Source organism: Theropithecus gelada, chromosome X, assembly GCF_003255815.1.
Source record: "Theropithecus gelada isolate Dixy chromosome X, Tgel_1.0, whole genome shotgun sequence".
Taxonomy (NCBI): Eukaryota; Metazoa; Chordata; class Mammalia; order Primates; family Cercopithecidae; genus Theropithecus; species Theropithecus gelada.
This window is the reverse complement of record NC_037689.1, coordinates 145,165,075-145,173,197: the sequence shown is the minus strand read 5'-3', so window position 1 is coordinate 145,173,197 and position 8,123 is coordinate 145,165,075. Positions and strand designations below refer to the sequence as shown.

The 8,123-nt window shown below is 37.1% G+C and overlaps 1 non-coding gene across 1 annotated transcript; it reads right to left on the bottom strand.

Moving 5' to 3' along the window:
* Positions 1–6,891: 6,891 nt before the first annotated feature.
* Positions 6,892–6,993, bottom strand: LOC112616687. The gene has a single exon (XR_003117724.1). It is a non-coding gene; the product is annotated as a U6 spliceosomal RNA (small nuclear RNA).
* Positions 6,994–8,123: the final 1,130 nt, after the last annotated feature.

The following is an 8,123-nucleotide window of genomic DNA, read 5'->3' as shown; positions in this document are numbered from 1 at the left end:
TTTATAGATTCAATGCCATCCCCATTAAGCTACCAATGACTTTCTTCACAGAATTGGAAAAAACTACTTTAAAGTTCATATGGAACCAAAAAAGAGCCCGCATTGCCAAGACAATCCTAAACCAGAACAAAGCTGGAGGCATCACGCTACCTGACTTCAAACTACATTACAAAGCTACAGTAACCAAAATAGCATGGTACTGGTACCAAAACAGAGATATAGACCAATGGAACAGAACAGAGCCCTCAGAAATAATACCACACATCTACAGCCATTTGATCTTTGACAAACCTGACAAAAACAAGAAATGGGGAAAGGATTCCCTATTTAATAAATGGTGCTGGGAAAACTGGCTAGCCATAAGTAGAAAGCTGAAACTGGATCCCTTCCTTACTCCTTATACAAAAATTAATTCAAGATGGATTAGAGACTTAAATGTTAGACATAAACCATAAAAACCCTAGAAGAAAACCTAGGCAATACCATTCGGGACATAGGCATGGGCAAGGAATTCATGTCTAAAACTCCAAAAGCAATGGCAACAAAAGCCAACATAGCCAAATGAGATCTAATTAAACTAAAGAGCTTCTGCACAGCAAAAGAAACTACCATCAGAGTGAACAGGCAACCTACAGAATGGGAGAAAAATTTTGCAATCTACTCATCTGACAAAGGGTTAATATCCAGAGCCTACAAAGAACTCAAACAAATTTACAAGAAAAGAACAAACAACCCCATCAAAAAGTGGGCAAAGGATATGAACAGACACTTCTCAAAAGAAGACCTTCATACAGCCAACAGAAACATGAAAAAATGTTCATCATCACTAGTCATCAGAGAAATGCAAATGAAAACCACAATGAGATACCATCTCACACCAGTTAGAATGGCAATCATTAAAAAGTCAGGAAACAACAGGTGCTGGAGAGGATGTGGAGAAACAGGAACACTTTTACACTGTTGGTGGGACTGTAAACAAGTTCAACCATTGTGGAAGACAGCGTGGCGATTTCTCAAGGATCTAGAACTGGAAATACCATTTGACCCAGCCATCCCATTACTGAGTATATACCCAAAAGATTATAAATCATGCTGCTATAAAGACACATGCACACGTATGTTTATTGCAGCAGTATTCACAATAGCAAAGACTTAGAACCAACCCAAATGTCCATCAATGACAGACTGGATTAAGAAAATGTGGCACATATACACCATGGGATACTATGCAGTCATAAAAAAGGATGAGTTTGTGTCCTTTGTAGGGACATGGATGCAGCTGGAAACCATCATTCTCAGCAAACTGTTGCAAGAACAGAAAACCAAACACCACATGTTTTCACTCATAGGTGGGAACTGAACAATGAGAACACTTGGACACAGGAAGGGGAACATCACACCCCGGGGCCTGTTGTCAAGTGGGGCGAGGGCAGAGGGATAGCATTAGGAGATATACCTAATGTAAATGATGAGTTAATGGGTGCAGCACACCAACATGGCACATGTATACATATGTAACAAGCCTGCACGTTGTGCACATGTACCCTAGAACATAAAGTATAATAAAAAGAAAATTAAAAAAGAAAAAAATAAGAAATAAAAACTCAAGTTATAATTTATTTCAAAATCAAAAACAGTTGTTGTACTATATATTCACACCCATGGAATGCTTCAAAGATGTATTCAGAGGACAAGGTATAGCTTTAAACATGTGTATTACAAAACAGTAAATATTGGGAAAAAATTAAGTGCTTAATTCAACAAACTAGAAAATTAATAGAAAAAGTATACCCAAAGAAATCAGAAAGAACTGACACAGATAATGCTGTAGAAAATGGTAAGACAAGCCAACAATACATTAAATAAATAAGCAAAACTGAAATTTGGTTTTGGAAAGAACAAGATAAAAAACTTGACAAGTGTGATTATGAAAAAAAGAACAAACACACAAGTTATGTTAAGAATGAGAAAGCAGAATTAAATATATGGAGCATATTTTAAAATTTGTAAGAAGAATTTTACATGTACAATTTTATACCCTACATTTAAACTCATGATTATAGAAAATACCCGAAGAAATAGTAGAAAATTTGAATAGGAAAATAACAATATAAGAACTGAAAAGATATTCAAAAATTTTACCCTTACCATGTATCTGACTCAGATGATTTTACAGTAGAGTTCCATCAAATCTTCAATAGACATATCATTGTAATGCTATACAAATTGTGCTGGTCATATAACAAAAATGAAAAACTTTCTAATTCACTCTATGCAACCACTGCCTGTACTCCCTAAACAATCACACTTCCTGTTTCTTCTTTTCTCTCTCCTCCCTATGCATTGGTTAGAACAATATTCAGTGTTTACATTATTGTGATGCTGGGCATATTAATGTGTACGGTTGTTTTTGTTTTTGTTTTTGAAGTTGTCATCTTCCTGAAACATCACTTTCTTCTTCAGGCTATTCACCTCTGTTTGCTTGTTTTGGTTTCTCTCATGTCAGAGTTTCCTCAGATGTCTGTGATCTTTAGATGTCCATTCATATTTATGAGGGAGATACTAAAAAGATTACTAGCAACGCTGAGCATGTGGGTAGGGTTTTTGGGCTGTAGGGTTCACTGCCAATGGTATAGCTGCACTGTTTCATTGGGGAACTCCTGATTGTCAGTACCTTTAGACTCAGTGTTTTTAGATTTTTCTTCTTGTGCTGGTTGTATTCTGCAGAGAGACATCCTCCCATCTTCTGCCTGGAATGTAAAATCTAGTGTTTTGGGATCCCAGTTGATGAAGAAGGTTTAAGGTCTCAATAGTCAGTGCTCAGAGAATTTTACTTAACCCCAGTTTTCAATATCGTATCCCCACCCTCATCTGTGCTTCATATTCTCTAGTCCAGACATCTGTTTTATCTTCTCCACAGGCTATACGTTTGGTCCTCTGATGAGTTTGGGGAACAGTAGTCAACCACACAGCCAGGGTTTAAAGGAGTATACATCTGGGCCTCCAGATGTTCAGACTTTCAAGCACTCTGTTTTCAACCTCTTGTTCCCCCTCGCTCTTTCCAGAGGTACTTGGTACAGTCAGTTCCTGGGATTTAAGGAGACTCTTCAGTACAAGTCATGTTGTTTCTTGGCTTCCCCTACTATCCGCTTAAGGTTCAGGTTCCTTTTTTTTTTTTTGAGACGGAGTCTTGCTCTGTCACCCAGGCTGGAGTGCAGTGGCGCGATTTCGGCTCACTGCAAGCTCTGCCTCTTGGGTTCACGCCATTCTCCTGCCTCAGCCTCCTGAGTAGCTGGGACTACAGGCACCCGCCACCGCACCTGGCTATTTTTTGTATTTTTAGTAGAGACCGGGTTTCACCGTGTCAGGATACTTTTTAAATTTTTAGTTCTGGGGTACTGGTGCAGGATGTGCAGGTTTGCTACATAGGTAAACGTGTGCCATGATGGTTTGCTGCACCTGTCAATCCATCACCTAGGTATTAAGCCCTGCATGAATTACGTATTTTTCCTATGCTCTCCCTCCCCTACCCACCCACCGACAGGCCCCATTGTGTGTTGTTCCCCTCCCTGTGTCCATGTGTTCACATTGTTCAACTCCCACTTATAAGTGAGAACTTGCAGTGTTTGGTTTTCTGTTCCTGCGTTAGTTTGCTGAGGATAATGGCTTCCAACTCGACCCATGTCCCTGCAAAGGACGTGATCTCATTCCTTTTTTGTGGCTGCATGACCACCTTTTCTTTATCCAGTCTACCATTTATGGACATTTAGGTTGATTCCATGTCTTTGCTATTGTTAATAGTGCTGCAATGAACACATGTTTGCATGTATCTTTATAATAGAATGATTTATATTCCTTAGAATGTATACCCAGTAATGGGATTGCTGGGTCAAATGGTATTTCTGCCTCTAGGTCTTTGAGCAATCACCGCACTGTCTTCCACAATAGTTGAACTAATTTACACTCCCACCAACAATGTAAGTGTTCCTTTTTCTTCACAACCTTGCCAGCATCTCTTGTTTTTTGACTTTTTAAAAATAGCCATTATGACTCGTGTGACTGTGGTTTTGATTTGCATTTCTCTAATGATCAGTGATGTTGAGCTTTTTTCATTTTTTTGTATATGTTTTTCATGTTTCATACATATATGCTTTTCATATATATTTTATACATATATGGTTTTCATATGTTTCATACATGTTTTCACATATGTTTCACACATACATGTTTTCATGTTTCATACATTCATGTTTTCATGTTTCATACATGCATGTTTTCATATATGTTTCAACATACATGTTTTCATATGTTTTACACATGCATGTTTTTCATATGTTTCTTTCATATGTTTTTCATATATGTTCCTTTCATATAGATTTCTTTCGTATATGTTTTTCATCTATGTTTCTTTCATATATGAAGTTCATTCATGATTTGGTTCTCTGCTTGCCTGTTGTTGGTGTATAAGAATGCTAGCTGTTTTTGTACATTTATTTTATATCCTGAAACTTTGCTGAAGTTGCTTATCAGCTTAAGAAGCTTTTGGGCTGAGACAATGGAGTTTTCTAGATATAGCATCATGTCATCTGCAAACAAAGATAGTTTGACTTCCTCTCTTCCTATTTGAATATGCTTTATTTCTTTCTATTGTGAGATTGCCCTGGCCAGAACTCCCAATACTAGTTTGAACAGGAATGGTGAGAGAGAGCATTCATGTCTTGTGCTGGTTTTCAAGGGGAATGCTTCCAGCTTTTGCCCATTCAGTGTACTGTTGGCTGTGGGTTGTCATATATGGTCCTCATTATTTTGAGGTATGTTCCTTCAATACCTAGTTTATTGAGAGTTTTTAACATGAAAGGATGTTGAAGTTTATCAAAGGCATTTTCTGCATCTATTGATATAATCCTGTGTTTTTTGTCTTTAGATATGTTTATGTGATGAATCACATTTATTGATTGGTGTACGTTGAACCAACCTTGCATCCTGGGGATGAAGCCAACTTGATCATGGTGGACAAGCTATTTGATGTGCTGCTAGATTTGGTTTGCCAGTGTTTTATTGAGGATTTTTGCATCTACGTTCATCCAGGATATTGGCCTGAAGTGTTCTTTTTTCATTGTGCCTCTGCCAGGTTTTGATATCAGGATGATGCTGGACTCATAAAATGAGTTAGGGAGGAGTCCCTACTTGTCATTTTTTAAAAAATTGTTTTAGTATAAATGATGCCAGCTCTTCTTTGTACCTCTGGTAAAATTCGGCTGTGAATCCATCTGGTCCTGGGCTTTTTCTGGTTGATAGACTATTTATTACTGCCTCAGTTTCAGAAATCGTTATTGGTGTATTTAGGGATTCCATTTCTTCCTGGTTCAGTCTTGGGAGGGTGTATGTGTCCACGAATTTATCAATTTCTTCTAGATTTTCAAGTTTATGTGCATAGAGGTGTTTATAGTATTCTCTGATGGCTGTTGGTATTTCTGTGGGTCAGCGGTGATATCCCCCTTATCATTTCTGACTGTGTTTATTTGAATCTTCTCTCTTTTCTTCTTTATTCATTTAGCTAGTGGTCTATTTTATTAATCTTTTCAAAAAACCAGCTCCTGGTTTCATTGTTATTTTGAAGGGTTTTTTGTGTCTCTATCTCCTTCAGTTCAGCTCTGATCTTAGTTAATTCTTGCCTTCTGCTAGCTTAGGGGTTTGTTTGCTCTTGCTTTTCTAGTTCTTTTAGTTGAGATGTTAGGTTGTTAACTTGATATATTTCTAGCTTTTTTTTGTGGGCATTTAGCACTATAAATTTCCCTCTTAACACTGCTTTAGCTGGATCCCAGAGATTCTGGTACATTGTCTCTTTGTTCTCATTAGTCACAGAGTTTCTTGATTTCTGCTTAATTTTATTATTTACCCAAGAGTCATTTAGGAGAAGGTTTTTCCATTTACATGTAATTGTGTTGTTTTGAGTCAAATTCTTAATCTTGAGTTCTAATTTGATTGTACTGTGGTCTGAGAGACTGTTAGGATTTCAGTTATTTTGTATTTGATGAGGAGTGTTTTACTTCTAATTATGTGATCAACTTTAGAGTAAGTGCCATGTGGCAATGAGAAGAATGTATAGTCTGTTGAATTTGGGTGGAGAGTTCTGTAGATATCTATCAGCCCCACTTGATCCAGAGCTGAGTTCAGGTTTTAAATATCTTTGTTAATTTTCTGTCTCAATGATCTAATATTGACATCAGGGTGTTAAAGTCTCCCAATATTATTGTGTAGGAGTCTAAGTCTCTTTGTAGGTCTCTAAGAACTTGCTTTATTAATCTGGGTGCTCCCGTATTGCGTGCATATATAAGATAATTAGCTCTTCTGGTTGAATTGAACCTTTTACCATTATGTAATGCTCTTCTTTGTCTTTTTTGAACTTTGTTGGTTTAAAATCTGTTTTGTCAGAAATTGATATTGCAACCTCTGCTTTTTTCTGTTTTCCATCTGCTTGATAACATTTCCTCCATCCCTTTATTTTGAACCTATGTGTGTCTTTGCATGTGAGATGGGTCTCTTGAAGACAGCATACCAATGGGTCATGACTCTGTCAAGCTTGCCATCTGTGCCTTTTAATTGGGATATTTAGCCCATTTACATTTAAGGTTAGTATTTTTATGTGTGAATTTGATCCTGTCATCATTATTCTGGCTGGTTATTTTGCAGGCTTGTTTTTGTGGTTGCTTAATGGTGTCACTGGTCTGTGCAATTCAGTGTGTTTTCATAATGGCTGGTAGTGGTTTTTCCTTTCCATATTCAGTGCTTCCTTCAGGAAATCTTGCAAGGCAGGCCTGCAAGTGTTGAAAAATTCACTAAGCATTTGCTTGTCTGAAAAGGATCTTACTTTCTTGTTTGCTTATGAAGAAAAATATGGAATGCTTCACAAGTTTGCATGTCATCTTTGTGCAAGGGACATACTAATGTTCTCTCTACCATTTCATTTTAGTATATATGCTGCTGAAGTAACCACCAAAAGATTTTCTTAGTGGTTGCATAATAGTCTTCAGTCATTCTTCAACTGGTAGTTGTCCAATTTTCTTTCACCTTTTTATATTATCAAAAAAATTCACAGGGAACATATGTATATCCATTGATATGGGGTTTTCTGTTAGACATAAAAAAGGAATTGCTCAATGTGTGCTGCTTTTGACTGCAAATAACAGAACTCAAACCAGCAATGGTTTAAACCAGGAATATATTAGTTGTTTAGTGAACAAGAAATCTGGTAGAAGATAGTCACAGTTTGAGTGGTCAAAGTCATATTCCACAAGCCAAGCTCTTTTCATAATTCTATTCTTCCATTCCTAGGCATATTGTCTCTTGGTTACAAGATGTCTACTGAAGCTCCAGATGTTCACACAACAAGATACAAAGTGTAAGGGGAAGGAAGAGGGCAAACAGAAGGCCAAAAACAATTTCACATATATCCATCTCTATACCAGTCAATGGTCAATGGGAATGGCATGTCATGATTTATTTGGACTGGGTGCATTGCTCCCTAAACAAGACCATGCTCCTATCAGTGAAGAAAAAAATACGTAGAGAAAATAACCCTTTGAAAGGCAACCAACAGCATCTGCCATGTTATGATATGGAATTGATTAATGTGCTACTTAGACATCCTTAGTAAAATATCTGTTAGGGAAACAGGAGCCTAGCAGTACCAGGGTAACACCATTTTAAGTTCAGCTCCATCTTGAGACTAAAAAGGTGCTTTCCATTCCAGCCATGACTCATGGTTATAAAGTGTTTATAGTGGAGGAAAACCTACAAGGACACACTCCTACAATAGCAGAAAGTCTAGATGTCCATGACAATATATGGTTTCAAAATAATTATAGTTATGCTTTGATGTACTTACCCACTAAAATGTCAAGGATAGTTTTCTTTAAATCAACAGAATAATAAATTTTCTCATGTTGTCTGCTCTCCTGCACATAGTCACAGCTTAGTTTAGTCTTTACAAAGACAGGACACTTATATAAGAAAAGCTTAAAGATAATGCATTCCTCTGCTTAATTTCTGAGGATGCCCTACTCGGTAACAGTGTAGCTTTCAATATCTTATCACTGCACTCTGCAACTCACCTTGAATTA